Source organism: Apium graveolens, chromosome 5 (genome assembly GCF_009905375.1).
Source record: "Apium graveolens cultivar Ventura chromosome 5, ASM990537v1, whole genome shotgun sequence".
In the NCBI taxonomy this organism is placed as follows: Eukaryota; Viridiplantae; Streptophyta; class Magnoliopsida; order Apiales; family Apiaceae; genus Apium; species Apium graveolens.
The window spans coordinates 158,109,451-158,123,760 of NC_133651.1; positions in this window are offsets into that span (position 1 = coordinate 158,109,451).

The window sequence follows — 14,310 nt, forward strand, 5'->3', positions numbered from 1 at the left end:
ATCACACATGCATTCACTTAGCATCAAATCAATCCCTTTTTATACCTATATTTCATTCGGTGATAAACACAAATCACAATCCAAGAATCAAACATTGACATGCAAATATCAAAATTCCATACAAACTTGAGATCAACCAAACTCTTATCTCTTTAACTCATTTCTAACTTGAACGCTTACATGCAAAGCTATACCTTAACATGCATCCAAATTCTTATGTCGATTCTTTCTAGTAACTAATGCAATTAGCACATACACTCACAAAAACAACTTAACCTTCTTTTAACCATAAGATCCATTCGGATTTTTCAAAAGAAACACAAATGCATGGATAAATTTGACATGCACTTTCTAGAATCAAATCGAAATCACACGTATAGTTTCTTTAACACATAAATCAACTATAATCCCTTAAAATCAAGCAAGAACACCCAAATTTTCCATTAATCAAGACATGCATGCATCATTTGGAGTTCCTAAACCACATCTTAGCCCATTTATTCAAGAATATCTACAATCAATCATTCAATCAACAAATCATTTTCATCATAAAATCATCTTAATAAATAAGAACCATTCGGTTTTCAAGCAAAACAATACATGCAACTTCTATTTTGATTCTTTAAATCATCAACTAATCAAATTTCTTAATTACTTCTAAGAATACACATTAACAAGTCATTTTCATTCATGAAACAATCAAATTTATTTTCTCAAAATCAAGGACCCATTCGGGTTTTTATGAAATCACCACATGCAAAACTTTGAAAATAGTTTTTATGATTAGTAGAGCTCAGTAATAACATCATTACTCACCACCGGTTCATCGGAGTTCATCACTGGTGGCGGTGGCTTCACGGTGGTGCCCTCATTCGAGGGTGTCCAACCACAAAACCCTCGATTTCCCTTAAAAATCAAAACAACAAACACATGAAAGACATATTTATCATAAAATCACATCATCTTGATTCTATAAAACAAGAACTCGGCAAAACCGAACTTAAACACACACACACACACTCGCATGCAAGTACCAAACCATACATGCAAGTGAATCAAAGCTCATATATGGAACAAGGATGAAGTTTTATGGAAGAATCCATAAAAATTAAGGGAAGAAGAGAGATGTACCAAGAGGAAAAGAGAGAGAGAGACTTTGAGAGTGAGAGAGAAAAAGAAAGAGAGAAATGAGAGAATTTGAGAGAGAAGAGAGAGTGGCCGGGGTGAAGAGAAAGAAAAGGGGGAGGGTAGGGAGTATTTATATTGACTTGGAGGGTAGTGTGGTCATTGTACCACACTTTTACATTTTTTTTTCTTTTCTCTCTAAATTTTCAATCCAAAACGAATTTAATCAAGTAATAGCTCTGTCGGAAAAGATGAGAATGAAACGAATAAAAATTTTAGAATGTAGATCTCGAAATTAGCTTTTCAGCCATATTTTCGGCATAATTTTTGAGCGAACGGTTGATTAAATACGGATTTTACAAGATTATACTGCAAATAGCATTTTAGCTCTATAAAATAATTTTAAAATGCAATGATCTCGAAATAAATCCATTTATCACTTTTAGAAAGCCTCTGGGACTATTTTAAAGACAACAAAACAATTTTCATGCCTGACCATTCTCGAATAATTTTATAAAAATGTATAAAGGTTCAATAAACCTTATTTTAATCCAAATAAATCCCGTATATCAATTTAAAAATTAACAGATCACGTACTCATGCATACAGGCAAGCAAGCACATACATATCCACACATCATTGCTCATAATTGACCTTACAATTTCCAATTTTAATTATTATTCCTCTTTTCACGTACCGGGCCACGTTCTGCCTGACGGCCCGACGCTCAGCATTTCAATTAAGCTTCACAATTATATTTACCAACCGACACGTCACTAGAATGTAATACTTACTCAAACACACATATTTCATATTTAAATACCTTAATCCCTTTTTAAGACGGGTTCTGTTCTACCTGACGGCCCGATAACACAGCTTAACCCCTAAGCTGACTCTTTAAATTGGAACGCATCTATCTACGCTCCCAGATACTAATATACAATAAAGAAAATTAACCATCACTTAATCACATAATTTATAATTACTCCAAAAAAATTATACTTTATTCATTTAATTACATCGCGAAATTCTCAGTCGTTACAATCTACCCCCTAAAAGGATTCTGTCCCCATAATCTAGTCTAAGCAAATAGATGGGGATACTTTTCTTGTATTTCGCTTTTTAATTCCCAAGTTGACTCTTCCACTCATGTATTTATCCACAACACTCTAACTAGAGGTACGACTTTATTTCTAAGCGTCCTCTCTTTCGGATCTAGGATTCAAACTTGTTGTTCCACATAAGATAAATCTGGTTGGATTTCCACTAGTTCCAATTCGATCATATGGCTTGCATCAACATTATACTTCTTTAGAAGAGATACGTGGAATACATTATGAAGATGTTGCATTTGCGGAGGTAGCGCTAATTCATAGGCCACCTTTCTAACTTGTCGCAGTACTTCGAATGGTCCAATAAACCTATGACTCAACTTCCCTTTCTTTCCAAATCTGGTTAAACCTTTCCAAGGAGATATTTTTAACAAGACTTTGTCTCCAAGCTCGAATTGCACATCTTTTCGCTCTCGATTCGCATACTTCGTTTGTCGATCTTGAGCAGCAATTAATCTTTTTCGAATCATTTCCATATTTTCTTTCATTTATTGAACTAGCTCTGGGCCAATTAATTTGCGCTCACCAACTTCGTCCCAATCTGTAAGGGATCTGCAATTTCTTCTATACAACGCTTCATAAGGCGGTATGCCAATACTTGCGTGATAACTGTTGTTGTAGGAAAACTCAATCAATGGAAAATGATCGTCCCAATTTCCTTTGAAATCTAATGCACAGGTTCACAACATGTCCTCGATCGTTTGTATTATCCTTTCACTTTGTCCGTCGGTCTGCGGATGATATGCCGTACTCATTTTCAGCTTAGTTCCCAAATGATCATGAAATTGTCGCCAAATCTCGAGTTAAACCTTGGGTCTTTATCGGACACGATAGATATCGGAACTCCGTGACGCATCACAATCTCATCCAAATACAATTTGACCAACTTTTCTAACGAAAACCTTTCGTTAATCAGCAAGAAATGCGCTGCTTTCGTCAATCGATCGATTACCACCCAAATTGCATCGTGATTAGACTTGGTCTTTGGTAATCCTACCATGAAATCCATTGCGATATGTTCCCATTTCCATTCTAGTATGTCCAGTGGTTGAAGCAATCCACTTGGTCTCTGATGTTCTGCCTTTACTCTTTGACACGTATAACACTTACTTATCCATTCCGCAATTTCCCTTTTCATGTTTGGCCACCAACAACTCTCTTTTAAATCCTTGTACATTTTCGTACTTCCAAGGTGAAAAGAAAATCTCGAGTTATGTGCCTCTTGCAAAATTTCATGCTTTAGCTCCATAACGTTAGGTATCGAAATACGTGAGTTAACACGATATATTCCTCTTTCATCCTTTTGAGCTTTGATTTCTTTTCCCGACAGTTTATTGTTCATTACTTGCTCTTGACAACATCAGATCTTTTCTAAAACTTCAGGTTGAAATGACATAACATACATTGCTTCACCTCCAACTTCTGGAGTCTGCACTTCTATTTCCATCCTTTCAAAATCCTTGATCAATTCCTCTGATGATGTTAACATATTCAATCTTTCCTTGCAACTTAAAGCATCTGCTACCACATTCGTCTTTCCGGGATGATAATTTATTGCACAGTCGTAATCTTTGATCAATTATAACCACCTCCTATGTCTCATATTCAACTCCTTCTGAGTGAAAATATGTGACGCCCTCCAAACCCGGGTCAGAAGTTTGGGGCCCACAACACATACACACACTATACTTAAACCTGTTTATGAATATTATTATATACAATGACCCTACTTACCACAATCAAGGATCGCAACAGTTTAAAGTATGTCCACAAGCCACAACCTTATTTATTACAAACGTACCAAATCCCAAATTTATTTATCTTACATTTGAAGTCAAACTTTAGTACAAACTTTTAGCTCACACTAAACCACACAACTCCCGCTAGCTCATTCCACTTCAACCTGTAAACCTAGCTGGCACACTCGACTGGGGATCCTCGCCATCACCAAAATTCTTTTTAACTGGAAAAGAACATAAACATATTCGCAAGAGTGAGCTATCGAGCTCAGCAAGTCACCATGATAATACTAAGATTTAATAATGATCAACTGAAATGATATAGGGAATCAAGTTTCCTGATAAATAATGATTAGAATTGGATATTCACTTTTATTTTAAAAACCAAGGTTAGGCTGCTGATCAGTCACGCACTAACCCCGAGCAAGGCTCCCAGCTTTGCTCTATATACTGGATCCAAGGCACCTATTGGCCTAATACGACCACGAATCTGGTCTGACCACGAATCTGGTCCATATTTAAAAACAATCCAATTCCATAGTAATAACATGATAAGAAATGTACTTCTATAAACTGAATCATAAATAACATTTATCTTGAAGCATAAGGTGTTTCACAACACCAGAAAGGTATAACAAGGTCAACAAGAAACTTGGCTTTCAATTCAAGAAAAGAATCAAAGTGTAGAAGACCAAGGGTGCAAAGGTTACAAGGAATGGTCTTCTGTTATACAAGGCACAAAGGTTCATCTGATAAATAATCTCATATCAAAGATCAGTATGTTGTAGATATGTATTTGTGGAGTAGTATCAGATAGGTGTGGTTCGTATTCAAGAATTCAGCAATCAAGGGTTTACAAGAAATCAGGCTCACGACTCAAGATCAATAAAAATCAGGGTTTAGGGTTAAGTACTTCAAAGTACTTGCAATATAGAATAGGAATTACTGGGAATAATTGCAACATAATAAAAAGAGTTCAAAAGTGTTCACAAGTATATTACAAGAAAGTTCAGGGACACTTGCCTTATCAATTCGCTTTCACTTCACTAACACTTGTCAATTGGTTCCCACTCACTAACCACTTGCTTTCCCTTTCTACATCTTGCTTCCTCTGTTAGACATCACATATACTCATCAACACTATTTCTCAACTTATTATATTCGATACAAGCTTCTATCTACCCTTCGTTTCACCCAAATCCGACGTACGGATTAAAAGTTACAGCAGAAACAGTCAAATAATGCACGACCAATCATTTTATACAGCAATCAGGTCACATATAACACATAGCACATAAGATATTCAATCCAAATAATTTTTCAAAGAGGATCCGGGGTCAAAATGATTTTCCAGATATCTAATACGAATTTTTGAACATTTTTTCGGAATTAAAATTGGACTCCGAATCATTTTATAATTAAATAATAGGGTTCGAACACCCAAATTTGACTTTCAAATAATTTTATAATAATTATCGAGCCTTGAAAATAATTTAAAATAATATTTTAAAGCTCGAAACTATTTTTCAGAATTTTTAAATCAATTTTAAATAATTAAATCCAATTATTAAATTAATAAAAATTAATTAAGAATTAACTAAATTAATCAATCAATTAATATTAAATTAATCGATTAATTAAAATAATAAAAAACTAATTAATATTAATTAATAAAATAAATCAGATTTATTTTTGAATAGATAAATAATTAAAAATAATTTTTCTATATTTAAAATAAAAAAATAAACAATTTTCTGATTTTTAAAATAATAAAAATATCATTTTTAAAATCAAAATAAACAAAAATCCATAATTTGTAAAGATTTAAATTTCCAGGGACTGAAATATAAATTTGGCCAAACTATAGGGACGTTTCTGTAATTTAACCATCCCCGTCGCCGGTTGCCGGCGATCGCCATTAACGGGGATCCCGAGCTTTTCCGATCTGCTAAACTATGGTTCCTTAAATCAACTAAAAATTATGAATCGATTCCTGAGAATCTCATGAATGCATTGGTGGTCATAATTTCCACCCAGAATCAATGAAATTAAAACCCCTAATTTCGAATTAAAAACATTCAAGAACACAAACCCTAGTTCTTCATTCAGAGAATCAAACATCAATTTAAGCATGTTATTGAACTCAGTTTTTGATATTTAATATACTAAAATGACCAGGAAGAAAAGATCTACAGGATTATGCCATCAAATCACATCAAAAATATCAAAAACAAAAATTCCTAATTTAATCCATATGTAATTCGAATTTAAATAATTAAATCAGAAAAATACCTTGATTTTTGGGCAAAAACAAATGGTTGATTCAGAAAGAGGATTTCGAGAGCTTCATTTTGATATATTGCACGCACGAATCGGAGTTCGATTACACATTCGAATCGCGGTTTAATTATGAAGAACACGAAGAACACTTACTACTTTCTCTGGATAATTATAAAAAATTTACTGGTGAAATAATTATATGCGCGAAATAAAACTATAGAAAGGGCTATTTATAGAGGAAATTTTGAGAATATTTCTTGAATATACTTTGGAATATTTCTTGAATATACTTTGGAATATTCCTTGAATATACTTTTGGATAAACATTATCCTTTTTGGATAAACACTATCCTGTTTTGGATAAGCACTATCCTGTTTTGGATAAGCACTATCCTTTTTTGGATAAACGTCATCCTATTTCGGATAATTATCAAAAACCGGGCTTTTATGAAACGATTGTACGGAGATAATGTTATCGAAAAGGGTTAGCGTATCGAAAATATCGCGTCGGGCCGCGCACGGGTCAAACCGTAATCCGGATCGAAAAAGTCAAAACATGGAAAGTGTCCGAAATTACCAGATTAGGTTAGGAAGAAGTTTTCGGAAGAGTTTCGGGGTGTAAAAACGTAAAAACGGTTGAGGTTGGACGATTCCCAGCTTTATAAAATAATTTTATAAATATTCAGAAAATAGTTAATAAATTCATAAATCAACATAAAATCATATAATACTCCAAAAATTACCAGAAAATACCTTAATTATCTATATTTTATTCTGGACATGATAAAATTAACATACCTAGACTTTACCACATATGAACATTCAAATAATATCACCAAGCATCAAATAATTCACCAAAAACCACATAATAATCATATAATAATATATTTATTGATAAAAATAATTACACGTCATGTCCCGGATATTACAAAATATACTTTAAACTCTTGTGATCCGTATAGATCTCGCACTTTTCCCCGTACAAATAATGCCTCCAAATCTTAAGGGCAAACACAATTGCTGCCAATTTCAAATCATGCGTGGGATACTTCTGTTCATGCGGCTTGAGTTGCCTGGACGCATATGCTATTACCTTCCTGTGTTGTATTAACACACATCCGAGTCCTTTATACGAAGCATCGCTGAAAATCACAAATTCTCCTTTCTCATCTGGTAGCACCAACACTGGGGCGGTTACCAATCTCTTTTTCAATTCTTCAAAGCTTTCCTCACACTTATCTATCCACACAAACTTCTCGTTCTTCCTTGTCAACTTAGTCAGTGGAATAACAATCTTAGAGAAATCTTGCACAAACCTTCTATATTATCCGGCTAATCCCAGAAAACTTCTAACCTCCGTAGGAGTCTTGGGTCTTTCCCAATTCATCACAGCTTCTATCTTGGCTGGATCTACTTTGATTCCTTCCTTATTAACTACATGTCCAAAAAATTGTACTTCCTATAGCCAAAACTCACACTTCGAAAACTTGGCATACAACCTTTCTTTTCTCAAAATTTCCAAGGAAATCCTCAAATTCTCCTTATGATCTTCTCCCGTCTTGGAATATATCAATATATCATCAATAAACACTATAACGAACTTATCCAGATATTGCTTGAACACTTTGTTCATAAGATCCATAAATGCGGCTGGCGCATTCGTCAAACCAAACGCCATTACTAAAAACTTGTAGTGTCCATATCTCGTTCGAAACGCCGTCTTGGGTATATCCTCCACTTTAATCTTTAGCTGATGATACCCAGATCTTAAATCAATCTTGGAGAAACACGAAGCTCCTTTTAGCTGATCAAATAAGTCATCGATTCGCGGTAGAGAGTACTTATTCTTAATTGTCAACTTATTTAATTCGCGATAATCAATACACAATCTCATACTTCCATCCTTCTTCTTTACAAACAACATTGATGCACCCCACGGGGATACACTCGGGCAAATCACTCCTTTATCCAACAATTCTTGCAACTGTGCTGCCAATTCCTTCATCTCGACTGGCGCCATACGATAGGGAGCTTTTGATACTGGTTCCGTTCCAGGAGCCAAATCAAACGTAAACTCGATCTCTCTATCTGGAGGTAGTCCAGGTAATTCATATGGAAACACATCAGGAAAATCTCTTACTACAGGAATATCTTTAATCCTTACGGATTCTTTCTCCACATCCTTAACATGAGCCAAATAAACTTCGTATCCTTGACGCAACAATTTCTTCATCTCAATCGCCTTTAGAAATTTCTTCTCTTGTCTTTTCCCTTTGAATATCACTTCATCACCATCCTTGGTCTTTAACTTCACCTTCTTACTTTTACACTCTATTTGCGCCTCGTGGTTTGACAACCAATCCTTTTTTTAATATAACATCGAATTCTCCTAACTTGAAAGGAATTAAGTCAGCAGAAAAGTGCCGACCTTCTATAACCACAACACAATCGGGACAAACTTTATTAACAATGACTTTATCTTGATTTGCTACCTCTATAATCAAGTTAGGTTCCAGAGGGTACGCAACACAATTAAGTCTATCAAGAATACTTTCAGAAATAAAAGATCTAGTTGCTCCAGAATCCATCAATACTTTTACTTCTACTGAGTTTATAACGAGCATACCTGCCACCACATCCACATCTTGCACCGCATCTTTCATTGACATATTGAAGGTTCTAACTCTGGGTTGAGCTGCTAGTGCTAGGAGATGCGGCGGTCCAACAATCCTAAGAACATTGGCCTTCTGAACAGGCTCCTTACAGTTTCTGGCCATATGGCGCACCTTTCCACATTTGCAACAAGCTAAGTCAGGCTTCTTTGCTCCATTCGGGCACTCTGATGAGTAATGCCCTTTCTGATTGCACTTGAAACAGGTCACATCCAACTTGTTACACCTTTCCGGGTGTCTCTTCCCACAAACCTTGACTCTTGAATCTGAGGTATATTGTCCTTTCCCGGTTGTCCTGCTTTCTGGAAACGGTTCTTCTGAGCTCCATTACCGGGTTTAAACTTTTGAAACTTTTGGTTCTGACCTCCACCATTCTTACCAAACTTTCCTCTAAACTTTGAACTTCCTTGCTCTTGCTCTGAGCTTTCAAACTTCCTTCTCCTACCTTCATTTTCTCTTTTTGCAGCTTCACGCTCTCCTTCCACTATCATTGCCTTCTGCACCAAGACGGCATAATTCTTAATCTCCAACAATGCCACTTGACTTCTAATCCATGGCATAAGTCCCTGTTGGAACCTTTTGACCTTCTTTGCCTCCATATTTATATACTCAGGTATGAATCTAGACAACTCAAAAAATTTCACCTCATATTACGCTACCGACATATCCTCTTGTCTAAGGTCCAAAAACTTCATCTCCAACTGATCTTGCATATAACTTGGCAAATACTTCTCCAGAAACATTTCAGTAAATTTCTTCCACGATAAGTCCTTTCCTTCCAGCAACGCCTTCGAAGATTCCCACCAGAAACTCGCTTCATCTTTAAGGTAATAACTCGCATACTGAGCTTTATTGTCATCCTTAGCTTCCGCCAACTCAAACGCTTTCTCCATTTCTCTTAACCACGACTGAGCTTTTATCGGGTCTAGCAAACCTAAAAACTCTGGGTATGGACAGATTGAAAGTGTTTGAAGTTTCCAACTTTAGGGGCTACGGGTTGTTGCAAAAGCTGAGCAAGTCTGCTCCTCATGGTGGTTTCTAGATTCACTTCTGGGTCTTGGGTTTGGATTTCTTCTTCTTGGTGATCTGGTAAGTTGGCCGTTTCTTACAAACCTGATTGAGCAATTATTTAGTAATACGTTAGCATGGCATATATATAACAACATTTATTACGAAATCTCTTTTGCGGGTTTGAGCTTTACCCAATTTTGCATATGCAATCTTATTACTATATAATTCTCATATCAATGTTATTTTCTCATGGCACATGGTATAATTTTACGAAATTTTAAACACGATGGTATGAAAACATGGTATTCGAAATAGTTTATAAAGATTTTCCAGGGTGCACAATAGGTTACGAAATATATGATTGATTCAACAAGTCAAAGGTACATAGATTAAAGTCTGATTATGACAAGTTCTGAAAACAGGTACAATATCAGGGTTAAACAGAGGAAAAACTGGAAAACATCATCATAACTACCCCTAACGTCTAACAACTACTACTACAAAGTTCTGAGATACAATACAACAATGAAAAAGGGATCCCGGCATCTGACCAAGTATCCCAAAGCCTACCGGTGCTGAAAAACTTTACAACTACGGGCTCCACTAAAAGTCTTGCCTGACTAACACTAACATCTAATCATCCAAAATCTCTCTCAACACAACCAACATCCAGCGAATGATCTTATGCAGCCTCCAGGCCTCAGCATCAGCATCACTAGTGGATGGTCCCTCATCCAATCTCCTCCGGGCAACCTGCTCCACCAACTGGATCCTAGCTCTCCACTCCTCCATCACTACTGAAGTCCTCTGCCTAGAGTCTCGAATCAACCTATTCATCAAAGCTCCCAACTCAGGAATACGGGAGTAAACAAAGTCCCGATCTCGGGCTAACTTGCCACCAACACTGACATGCACAATCTTAGGCATCTCAGACTCTAGCTCAGGGGCAGGGGTCTCTGACTCTGGCCTCAAGGGTGATATCTGCATAGGGATCTCACTACTCTCAGATGGATCCTCCTCTGGATCTGAACTAACATACACAGGCTCCTCTGAAGAGGGTGGAATGGGGTCCACTGGGGTACCGGTCAAACTAACCTCTGAATCAGAATCACTACCATTACTGGAATCCTGGGAGAAAACACAAAACAATCAACCAAGAAATAACATTAGGGTTAAATAAAGCTTCTAGCTAACTCACACCCTAACTCTGGTCACCACTTTAGCTTATAAATACTTTCCTTAGACTATACCTAATAGTCTAACTCAACTCTATATGAGTCGAACTCTCTCGCGATATAGATATACATTCCCAAAATACCCTTTTATTCCTAACTTATCTCAAGGACTAGATCATCTAGCTCTGATACCAACTTGTGATGCCCTCAATCTCGGGGTTAAGAAATGAGGACCCACACGCCTCTAATCTATGAATTAAATAAGCATAAACCCCGATTAGCTACTAACAGGATCAAACAGGAAAAAGTATGAGACAAGATTATAACTACCAACCATAGAATATAATTTACAACCCAAAATAAAACCAAATATACATAGTCGATCCTGATTTGGAACCGACAGATAACCCATTATATCGTAACAACTTTTCGGCTAAGCGCTTGCTCACTAAAAACATGTACTACCTGCTCTGACAACCGGAAGCCCTCAACACGGTAGGGACCACCAGGTACGCTCTTACGAGCAGTGCGCCTAAGCCTCGTCATCTTCTTGTTTAACTTCCATGGTTGGATTAAACAAAACATATGAGTATAAAACTCAGCAACTAACTATATAACAGTTCTAAGATACGAAATCCACAATAAACCATTTCACTTTTCTAGGCATTCTACTTTAACATATCTAGGTGGAAGATTTCTGCCTTTTGGGCAATGAAGGGGTTATAAAGAAAAACTTTGGGCTTTCAAGGAACAAGGCTCAAGATAGGGTGAAAACCGACATTCATCACAAATCATTAATAGGATCACAAATGATCTTTCAAATGAAAAGCGATAATCTTTTCAAATCAAATATCATGGTTCACAAGCCGTAAGCTTCACAATATCACAATCAACTCTTTTCAAAACAATATAAACCTTTTTCATTTTCAAAGAATCAATTACTGGATAGGAAATTCAATTCCTTTTTAAATTAGTTATGGAACCCTTGATTGGACTACTTCAACCTTTCAATTCATAATAATACGGGTGATCAGCCCGTATCGACCTCCATCCGGTCTTTAAGGTACCAATGGCATAATTTTAGCCTTAAACTGGAGTAGCCTCTTAACATGACTGGACTAGTCCCACTAGTCTCTTACGTCTCAATCCAATCCATCTGGAATTCGTTTAGAAAACCTTATGTTGGAAAAAGAAGAGTTTTACTAAATTCATTTTATCATTACCAAGAATATGAAATCATTCAGACACTTTTAAGTTGAAACTCATTCTTAAGTTCAATTTCAAGAATTCAAAGTTAAGGAAATGAATCAAGGATAAGCGAGGTTCAATTCTAGGGATCTTGATCAAACGATAATAAGGTACTCAAGTTAGGGAATCAAAACCATTTCAAGGATCATTAGGGAATAAGGTAAACAAAGGAATGAAGGATCATTACAAAAGGGGTTCGTAAAGGTACTAATAGGGTTTACAACAGTTCATGATATAACAAGTAATCAGAATAGGAAAAAGGGTTACCAAAGGGTTGGATCAATAAGCTTGTCAATAACAAGTTCACAAGATCAATGACAGGGTATCTCAAGAATCAACAACATGGGTACATTACTTTAATAATTCAATATTCTACATGGCATGAACAATATCCTCTTTATAGCCATTTGCACAAGTAAGTAGAGTTACTTGCCTGAATTCGCTTTCCTGTTTCACAAAGGTTGAACTACTGCCACCTAGTATACTTTTCCCTTTCCTAGCCTGAATGCCCTCACGCTTCGAATCTACAATCAAAAACCAAAACCTTAATTAGACTCCCACTTGACGTTCTCAGAACGCTTAACATTTCCCTTAATTGCAATATCCTAAGAGCATATATACTCAATTACAATCACACAACATGTCTATACCATAACTCGTATTCTTTTAACCATATAGACGTCAAATCACGTATTACGATGCGAATACGACATATAGCATTTAATCCTTGCATTTTCAACTCTATACTTGAGTTATTATATCATTTATATAGTCTTATATCATGACTATTTAATTCTTCCCTTTTCATCATTCAATTCGAACCATAACTCATACATAAATCACATAATTTCTAAAAATCCCACATGCATTCACTTAGCATCAAATCAATCCCTTTTTATACCTATATTTCATTCGGTTATAACCACAAATCACAAACCAAGAATCAAACATTGACATGCAAATGTCAAAATTGTTTACAAATTGAGATCAACCCAACTCTTATTCTCTTTAACTCATTTCTAACTTGAACGCTTACATGCAAAGCTATACCTTAACATGTATCCAAATTCTCATGTCGATTCTTGCTAGTAACTAATGCAATTAGCACATAAACTCACAAAAACAACTTAACTTTCTTTTAACCATAAGATCCATTCGGATTTTTCAAAAGAAACACACATGCATAGATAAATTTGACATGCACTTTCTAGAATCAAATCAAAATCACACGTATAGTTCGTTTAACTCATAAATCAACTTTAATCCCTTAAAATCAAGCAAGAACACCCAAATTTTCCATTAATCAAGACATGCATGCATAATTTGGAGTTCTTAAACCACATCTTAGTCCACTTATTCAAGAATCTCTACAATCAATCAATCAACAAATCATTTTCATCATAAAATCATCTTAATTAAACAAGAACCATTCGGTTTTCAAGCAAAACAATACATGCAACTTCTATTTCGATTTTTTAAATTATCAACTAATCAAATTTCTTAATTACTTCTAAGAATACACATTAACAAGTCAATTTTATTCATGAAACAGTCAAATTTATTTTCTTAAAATCAAGGACCCATTTAGGTTTTTATGAAATCACCACATGCAAACTTTGAAAATAGGTTTTATGATTAGTAGAGCTCAGTGATAACATCATCACTCACCACCGGTTCACCGGAGTTCATCACCGGTGGTGGTGGCTTCACAGTGGTGCCCTCATTCGAGGGTGTCCAACCACAAAACCCCGATTTCCCTTAAAAATCACAACAACAAACACATGCAAGACATATTCATCACAAAATCACATCATCTTGATTCTATAAAACAAGAACTCGGCAAAACCGAACTTAAACACACACACACACACTCGCATACAAGTACAAAACCACATATGCAAGTGAATCAAAGCTTATATATGGAACAAGGATGAAGTTTTATAGAAGA